Here is a 10,186-nt window from a genome sequence, read left to right on the forward strand (position 1 = left end):
CACTCAAACTTCAACTTTTATTTAAGGTGCAACTCCATAAAAGCACTATAAGCAATTGGTCAACACCGGTCAAAATAGCATCATGGTAAAGCTCAATTTAGAGTTTTTGACCGATTGAGGCATTTTCTTGACCTTTGCTCAACATGAATCCTTCATGACTTTTGTTGTAGAGTTCATCTAGAGTCATTTGGACAAGGTTGCAAGGTTTGGTTGATGACACATGTTCTCATTCACTTAATAAGACCATTCCAACAAGGATATAACTTATCATTTTAGGTGACTTTTTGATTTCAAACTTCATGAAACTTTTCCAGTGACTCTAAATTTCAGGTGACTTAATAAGACCATTCAAACAAGGATATGACACATGTTCTCTCATGGGTTTAGTTTTAGCAAATGTCGAGCGGGGGTTGCTCGAGTGGAAAGGGTTTCGGCGGAGGGAGAGGAAAGGGGGTGAGGAAGGGACCTCCGATTGTGTGGGAGGGTTCTCTAGGTCCTGATTCTTTTGAAGAACCAATAGATGAATTTCCTTTGGAGAGGAAGAGTGACTTCACCCATGAGAGACCTTTTAGATCATACGACAAGCGCATTGAAGATTGGCCAAAATGCCGCCACGGTTTGGATTGTGTTGTGTAGATGTACGACGACTGGGTCCTAATTCTCTATTTCTCTCACAAGTCGCAAGAGAGCTCACACACGTACGCGACCATGGCTGAGGAGGTCACGCCCCACGTCCAAGTCCTCCTCGTCTGCTACCCGAGCTAGGGCCACATCAACCCCATGATCCGCCTCACCAAGCGCATCGTAGCCAAGGGCATCCTCATCACCTGCTCCTCGTCCTCCATCATCCGCGACAATCTAGCCGCCGCCTCAGGGGTGTCGGCTGGCGGCGATGGCGTGCCCTTCGGCGTCGGCTGCATTAGATTCGATTTCCTGGACCATCCTTTTGACGGGACAAAGCTGGACCTGAAAGACTTCCTGCAGCACCTTGAGACCACCGGGCGGCTGGCTTTGGCGGACCTACTCAGGCGCTAGGCGGAAGCAGGGCGGCCGGTGGCGTGTTGCGGCCGACGCTGGCATCCACTCGGCGGTGCTATGGGTGCAGTCGTGCACGGTGTTCTCGATATACTACCACTTTGCACATAGGCTGGTGGAGCTCCAACACGAGGATGACCTCGAAGCATGATTCACCCTCCTGGGCCTCCCAACGCTATCCGTCACCGACGTGCCATCGTTCCTGCTCACGTCACACTCAAACCCACACAAGGTACTCAGGGACACGATCTAGGACCAGTTCCCCAACATGGGCAAGGCGTCGTGGGTGTTCGTCAACTCATTCGCTGAGCTGGAGCGCGATGTGGTCACCGTGCTCCCGAGCGTCAGGCCGTGCCCTCCGCAGCTAATCCCCATGGGCCCGCCACTACATGAAAAAGGGTTTACAACAACAGCATGAATTTTTTTAGAGGCGGCTAGTGATAGAGCCGCCCCTACAGTAGCGTGCTCGAGAAGCCAGAAACTAGCCGCCCCTACAAATGGAATATCAGGGGTGGCTGGTGGTACGAGCCGCCCCTACAAATAGGTCTGATTTGTAGGGGCAGCTCACTCAGCAGCCGTCTCCGGTGTTTTTATTTGTAGGGGTGGCTGGTGATTGAGCCATCCCTATAAATGCCTCACATACAGTGAATAAGTCATCCACCCAAAAATATCTGCAGCCCTCCTCCTCTCTCTCTCCGTCTTGACTCTTCCACTCCCCTCCCTCTCTCTCTCCCCCGCTCAGATGGCCACGGCTCCTCGCCTGCCCGCACGTTGCGGCAGCGCCCCCCCCCCCCCCGCCCGGCCGACGAGCTCTAGACCCACGGGATCTCGGTCAGCGCCATGGCTCCCTCGAGCACTACCCTGCGTCGCGGGATCTCGGTCAGCGCCCGCCCCCAACCCTTACCCTAATGGCATCACACCCTGGCACAATAGGATCTCAGTCCTGGCCGGCACCCAATCATTGATCTACGGCGAAGCGACGTCGATCCGTGATCGGGCAGCATCAATCAGAGGACGGGCAGCCTTGATCCATGGTCTGGCATTGTCGATCCGTGGTCGGGTACCCTAGATCGACGACCAAGCGACCTCGACGGTGGCACGGAGAGCCCCTCCTGCTCTTTCCTAAGGCAGCGGCCGCCATGGAGGGCCACCAGCACTCAAGCCCCCAGGTGAACCCACATCCCGTCGTGTCTTCCCCTTCTAGGCGCCAATCCCGACTCGGTGACTACCAACCTCGGCACCCTGCGGCGGCGGCGGCGCAACCTAGCAGCTGGCGCGAGCAAGCGACTGAATGGGGGCAGAACAAAGGTATGAGATCCGACTAGTAGATCGGGTAGTCTCCTCATCTGCCCTATGGCTGGTAGCCAGCAAGCAATTGGTAGATTGATTTCGAGGTCCATAGCCATGCGTTCTTTGCTAGTGATTACTAGATTGATTTGTGATGCGCGAAGCGTGCCTAGGATGCAGAGTACCTGTTCTGCAAGCATCTGCCTTGTGTGAATCATGTAGATTTGCATAGGAAAAGTTCACTTTTTTTTGCCAATTACTCTTCAATGAACTAGTTTAGATTGCGGTAATAGTATGGCTCACCTAGTGTTGTTTAGATTGCTTGGGCTGTGACATCACAAGTACATAAATGAATGATGACTCCTTATGATGAGAAACAAGTTTTACTAGCTGTATGACGTGCCATCTAACTATAAAAATATGTGAACACGTATTGCTGATGTTGAACATATAAAGATATGCTTGCGACACAGCTGTGATGGGATCATGCAAGGCAGCTGCATGAAAAGAGATGGTTTGTGACTACCAACTTTTAATTTTAGATGCAAGATAATAAAAACAATCATGTACTGATTCCATCCTTCTGTCAATTGGAATTACACGATCGATCATATATCTTTTATTCTAGGATGTAGTAGTAGAGTAGAGCTAGCCGCCAGCTAAGGACCTAGGGTACTGTGTTTAATTGATATAGCTTGTTATTGTATACAACTTTAATTTGCATATTGTGTTGGATGCTAAAGATAATTGGAGTAGATTGTGCATGCCAAATGTGGCGATGGGGTGGGTTACAGGCTATTTTGTTTTGTTTTGTTTTGCAAAGTCGTATGGCTAAAGGAGCGGATGTTGAGGCGGCCTTGTGGAGGGGCCACTGCCTCCCTTGCAGATTCCTGCCCTCGCATCCATGGCGCTGATTGATGAGATGAACCTGCCAGTGCTACTTCTCGACTTCCACCACAGAGGCGGTGCAAATGTTTCCTGATGAGATGAACCTATCTCGAGAGGCTGTTCCTGTTTGTTTCGTTATTAGTAGGTCAACTGGCTAGTGCTTTGTGTTGGAATGTGTCACTTGTCTTTAGGATTGATAATTTTTAATTTTGAATTCATATGAGATTACCAGAAAATATGGCAAAACGCTGACAGGGTAGACAAAAGCTTGATTTCGAGCTAGAAGTGGTAATCATTTCTTTCCAGAAGCTAGCACATGCATTTCAGTTTTATCTCATATGAATACAACTAAAGCCTTCATTTCTTGAACTAGCTTTTAAAACTTGTATTCTTCAAATTTTTGCTTGAAATTTCTATTAGTGTTTTCATAGTTGTAAATGGTACCAGGATGATGATGATATAAGATTATTACAATTATTAAGGTGCATCGGTTTCTTGATTGTGGGAGGATGGTAGTCATTTCTGATCAATTTTGTGGGAGATGTTGATAACATTATTTGATATGTTGGTTGTTGGCTGGCTGAGGAGCATAATTAGAGATTTATTATTATTTTATTTCTCAATAAGGATACAAGATGTGCAACATGCTTTTTTTTTCCAGAGTGTAAATGCTCAGATATGCGTGATTCCAGCAAACTTATGACTGATTAGATTTGTTTCCTGAGATTTTTTTTTCAGATTGGTAAGTATAAAGTATTTTTATTTGGATTCACAGATTAATTGGCTACCTTCTATCCGAATGACTTGCTGTATCACTGAATCCACTCCACATGCATCGCTGACAAAGTGGAAGATTATCAATAGCCTGCATGGTCAGGTCAGTATCCAGTGTTGGAGTGCTCCTTTTTCTGCTATAACTTATGCACAGGTGATTGTATTTCTTGCAAAAATAGAACATGAATGCTACTTGTTTTGCAGAGCTTATCATGCTAGTCTCTTTTCCGTTTTGATTTAGCTAATGCTTCAGATTAACTATGCCATCACTATTTTTTCTTATATATTGGAAATACTCATGGGTGCAAAGATAATTCTTTATTCTTTGTGAAACATAATATACTAGTTATAGGAACTAGAAAGCAATGGATCGGATATCACATTGAGCTGATCATGGAAGCATGTTTGTTCGCATTGGCACCTGTCATGCTGTGCCATGTTTGTTCGTATTGGCACCTGCCATACTTTCACAACTCACAACATCCTGTTTGCCCATTTTCAACGAAATTCTGATATCTTTTTTTTGTGGTGTAGATGCCGGAAGCAAGTGTGGGATTATTGCTCAGGAATCACAACTGGATTCAGGTTCTTTTCCGAGTGCCTAAGGCACTCGGCAAAGGCCAAATTGCACTCGGCAAAGCCTTTGCCGAGTGCGACACTCGGCAAAGAACACACGGCAAAAAATTGATCGGCAAAGCCCTCTTTGCCGAGTGCCCCGGGGACACTCGGCAAAGAAAAGCGACCGTCACGGCGCCGGTCCCGTTGACGGTCACTTTGTCGAGTGCCAACCCTGTAGGCACTCGGCAAAGATTTTTTTAATTTTTTTAAAAAAATTCTTTGCCGAGTGCCAACCCGTGAGGCACTCGGCAAAGATTTTTTTATTTTTTTTAAAAAAATTCTTTGCCGAGTGCCAACCCGGAAGGCACTCGGCAAAGAGCTTTTATTTTTTTTGAAAATTTTCTTTGCCGAGTGCCAACCCGTCAGGCACTCGGCAAAGATTTTTTATTTTTTTAAAAAAATTTCTTTGCCGAGTGCCAACCCAGAAGGCACTCGGCAAAGAGCTTTAATTTTTTTTGAAAATTTTCTTTGCCGAGTGCCAACCTAACATCTTATCGAAGCCAGGTCGACTCAAGATTAACTCGGACTTCAACCCCATTAAGCGTCCAATGGCATCCAGTTGAGACACCGTTGACCGATCATGAAGGGGTTTCTGTGTCGAGTCCATCATGTCATAGAACGCCTGTGCAGCTGCCTCCATCTCCTCCTTCTCATGTCTCTCATCGAACTATCCTTTGTGAAAGTCATCTAACATGTCTGCTACCCTAGCATCAGCATCAAAAGCCTCCACCCGTGGTCTCACCACCTCCTCTCTCATATGATGGGCTTCACCATGGTGGACCCACCGGGTGTAGTCCGGCGTAAATCCATTCTTCACAAGATGTTTACCCATTTCCACCTTGTTTACCTTTCTCCTGTTTCCACATCTGCTGCAGGGACACAAAACTAGGCAATGTCCTTTAGCAGCGTTGCCAAATGCACTGTTCAAGAAAGCATCGGTCTTGTTCATCCATTCCATGGTGTAATCACTCTGACTTCTCCAGCCTGTGTACATCCACTAACGCTCATCCGTCCTCTAACATATGTATCAGCGAGTAATATAACCATCAATTGCATCTACATGGTGTTCCTACTGTCTAATAGGTGAGGATAGGTCCTAATCCCACCCGCAGATGCGTAGATGAAGTTAGTTTCATGCTCTACTCCTATCCGAGACAGAATTTCGGCAGCACCTCCCTGCTGTTCTCCAGATACACGTCCTGCCAAAGAAGAGTGTGTATCCGGAGAACAACAGGGAGGTGATGCCGAAACTCTGTCTCGGTCCAGAGCAGAACATGGGAACTAACCCATCTACGCATCCGCGGGCTATCCAAAAAGCGTGGACAATCTAAAATAGATACGGTCATAGATATGCAAAGATCTGCATACCTCCAACCATATCTCTTTCGAACGGGAGATGCCTAACTGGGTTACGCGATCTACGACCATGATACGAAAAGAGGGGTTATACCTAGGGTGACAGCGGAGTCAGGCTAGCGGGGCCATGGCGAGATGACGCGGTGCAGGCAGATCGACACGGTGGTGAGAACTCTGACTCAACTCCGACGGGCTCTTCTCTACAAAAATGGAACAAAATACTGTCATTTACAAAAAAAAATCGGCAGAACCTCCCCTGCACGGTGAGGTTTCCAAAACCTGCAAAAAACAACGGCACGATGGTCGACAAGCACATATGGCTCAAGAGAAGCCATGTAGTTTGGATATCAATCTATGTAGAAGAATATATCCAAGTAGTACCACTACTTGTACTACTACTTCCACTATTGCTACTACTACTACTACTACCATTGGTTCTACTACTACTACCACTATTGCTACAACTACTACCATTAGTTGTACTACTACTACTACCACTACTTGTACTACTACTACCACTAATTCTACTACTAATACTACCACTCGTTGTACTACTACTACCACTAGTACAACTAATACTACTACCACTACCACTACCCTCGACAATAATAAGTGAGAAGGCATACCTGACGGGTGCTGGGGTAGGGGCGGGCGGCGTCGGGATCGGGCGGAGTCGGGGTCGCCGGAGTCGGGGATGGGGTCGGGCACGGACGACGTCGGGGCAGGCGGTCCACGGGGCACGCCTGGGGGCAGGGCACGGCCGGTCGGGGTCAGGGCGGCGTGGCCGGGGGAAGGGCCGGCCGGGGCACGGCGCGACCGGTGGCAGGGCGCGCGGGCAGCGTGGGCGGCCAAGCGCGTGGGCAGCGGGCGGTGCGGCCGGGGGCACGGCCGCCCGAGGGCACGGCGCGCGGGCAGCGCGGGCGGCTGGGCGGCGCGGGCGTGCGGCCGGTGGCTGCGCGGGTGAGAGGACCGCTGTGGGTGCGGCACGCAGCACGAAGGCGGGGGCGGGCAGGCGTGGGTGCGGGGCTGGCTGGCTCTGACTGCCCGGCCGACCCAAAATGCTTAAGTCCTCGCGGCTTTGCCAAGTGCCGGATCAGGGAGGCACTCGGCAAAGATTTGATTTTTTTTAAATTTCTTTGCCGAGTGCCCCAAATCTGGCACTCGGTAAAGATTTATTTTTTTAAAAAAAAATTCTTTGCCGAGTGTCTCAGATCTGGCGCTCGGCAAAGAAAATTTTTTATCACGTGCACGAAATCTCACATGTAGAGATGTCCTGGTTTGTAAGCATCGTACATGACAACGTGCACGAAATCTTCTAAAATTTTTATCATAGCCTCCACATATGATATCACGACATCTCAATAAGTTTCATGATTTTCAGACTTCGTTTGCTTTTTATAGAATTTAAAAATACTTCACACGCAATTTCGCGGACATGTTTCGTGAATAAGATGTCCGAAATTTCGGGTCCGTTCCTAGATACGGCCTCTCACAACACTCACTAACATGACTATCAATTTTCAAATCATTAAACTCCATTATTCGTACCACATGCAGTTCAAATTTCTATTTTTCAGAAAAATCAAGTAAACAAAATAAAGTAACTAAATATATCAAAAAACCACAAAAAATCCCCAAATTATAACTAGGAGTTCCTGGTGCTTTAAAAGGGCTGCACAAAAAAATTGGAGGCCAAAAACAAAAAAACAAAAAAACTTTGCCGAGTGCCAGGCATAAGGCACTCGACAAAGAGTGTTTTAATTTTTTTTAAAAAAATTCCTCTTTGCCGAGTGCATCCATAGGAGCACTCGGCAAAGAAATTATAAAAAAGTTAAATCTTTGCCGAGTGCCGTGCCAGGGGCACTCGGCAAAGTATTTTTTTTTAAAAAAAAATTCTTTGCCGAGCGCCAAATCTGAGACACTCGGCAAAGAATTTTTTTAAAAAAATTAAATCTTTGCCGAGTGCCAGATCTGGGGCACTCGGCAAAGAAATTTTTAAAAAATCAAATCTTTGCCGAGTGCCTAACAGCAGGCGCTCGGCAAAGAAGGCCGTGACCGAACACCGTTTCGCGGGTAGCCTATGCCGAGTGTAGAGATTTTGCCGAGAGTCTGGCACTTTGCCGAGTGCCCGGTACTCGGCAAAGAACTCTTTGCCGAGTGCCCGATTTTTGATACTCGGCAAAGAATTTTGCACTCGACAAAGTCTCTATTTTCAGTAGTGAATGGGAGGAAACCAGTTGACTTGTAGAGGAAGAGAGATAGGCTACACAGGGTATAATGCATGTGTCAATGGTTTACATGCATTTCCATCTGTCATTTGTTTGTTTTTTAAGCGAAACCATCTGTCATTTGTTCCTTTCAATACTTGGTATCTGTGCAGCTTGCGTTTAGAAATGTTCACAAGGTGAATATTTCATAAGTTTCTTTTTTCCGAGACATAAATTTGGGTTTCCTGATTGTGCCTTTATCTATGATAAAGGCATTGAGCATACTAGTTAGCATTTTTTAGTTGACTTGATATTTTTTTATATTTGATTTGATATGTATTACTACAATTCACATTTGGAAGACATGTCATGGAATATTTGTTATAATCCGGTATAAATAAATGTGTATTGTCATTGAGTTTCAGTACAATCGCAGAAGAAGATAAGTCATGATGAAAAATATATGTTCTGGTCGAATTTGAATTGTAAATTTAATTTTTTTTTTGGAAAAATGATTTGTAGGGGCGGTTGTTACTGTAGCCGCCCCTATAAATCGATTTGTAGGGGCGGCTAGTGTTTTCAGACCGTCCCTATAAATTGATTTATAGGAGCAGCTACAGTACCAACCGTCTCTACAAATCGATTTGTAGGGGCGGCTGGTAACACCAACCGCCTCTACAAATCGATTTGTAAGAGCGGTCTGGAAACCGCACCTACAAATACATAATTTATAGCCACCCTTTCATAGAGGCGGCTGACAAAACCGCCCGTACAAACGGTTACCAGCCGTACCTAAAAACGTTTTTCTACCTAGTGTGCTTGTGGAACTCGCGGGCCAGGACGACGTCCCGGTGCGCGGCGACCTGATCAAGGCGGCGGACGACTGCATCGGGTGGCTGGACGCACAGGCGCCACGCTCCGTCGTGTACGTGTCGGTCGGGAGCATCATAATTCTCCCCACCGAGTTGATCCCCGAGATGGCGCACGGGCTCGCGTCCACCGGCCGGCCCTTCCTATGGGTGGTGCGGCCGGACACTCACCCCTTGCTCCCCGAGGGGTTCCTTGACGCTGTCGCCGGTCGCGGCATGGTCGTGCGCGCCGTGGAGCCTGCAGGACCGCGTGCTGGTGCACGCCTCCACGGCGTGCTTCCTGACGCACTGCGGGTGGAACTCCACGCTCGAGACAGTCGCTGCCGGCGTGCCCGTGCTGGCTTTCCCGCAGTGGGGCGACCAGAGCACGGACGCCAAGTTCCTGGTCGACGAGCTCAGGATGGGCGTCCACCTCCGCGCCCCGCTGCGGTGGGAGGGTGTGCGCGAGGCTGTCGATGCAGCAACGACAGGGCCAGAGGCTGACGCCATGCTCGCCAACGCCAAGTCCTGGAGCGCGGCGGCGCGGGCCGCAGTGACGCCAGGAGGGTCGGCGGACCGGCACGTGCAGGCGTTCATCGACGAGGTCTCTCGTCAAGCACGTGGACGGCAAGCTGAAGCAGCTGCGGTTTAGTTCTTTTTATTAATCTAGCAAGCATGTCTGTGCCTTACAACGTCATACAGCTTTGCGTGATCACTTAAACGATTTGCGGCTCTTCTATCTTCTATCAGCCTGTTTCTATCTTCTATTCAAAGCTCCTCCATGCTGTCACATCACCTATATATTTAATTCATCGTGCGATCTCATCCTGATTAAACAAGTTCCACTGATCTCCGTCCATCCATCTCCTGCACGTTAATCTCCATTGAACGGAAATTGTTTCTTGCTGATCTGAAACTGCAGCCCATCATGCTTTCATTAGTCAACTACTCTCTCCATTCTAAATTATAAGTTATTCCAATAATTTTGGAGAGTCAAAACATCTCAAGTTTGACCAGAATTAAGAGAAAACTACAAAGTTTTATGACATCAAATAGGTATACTACGAAAATATAATTAATGAATAATCTAAAGATACTTAGTTGGTATCATAAATATTATTATCTTATCATATAATTTTGGTCAAACTTGAGATATTTTGACTCTCCAAGATT

General features: G+C 47.5%; 1 pseudogene; it reads left to right on the forward strand.

The window, feature by feature from the left end:
- Positions 1-708: 708 nt before the first annotated feature.
- Positions 709-9,665, forward strand: LOC136522544 (gallate 1-beta-glucosyltransferase 84A23-like; annotated as a pseudogene).
- The last annotated feature ends 521 nt before the right edge of the window (positions 9,666-10,186 follow it).

The sequence above is a fragment of the Miscanthus floridulus genome, chromosome 18, assembly GCF_019320115.1.
Source record: "Miscanthus floridulus cultivar M001 chromosome 18, ASM1932011v1, whole genome shotgun sequence".
NCBI lineage: Eukaryota > Viridiplantae > Streptophyta > Magnoliopsida > Poales > Poaceae > Miscanthus > Miscanthus floridulus.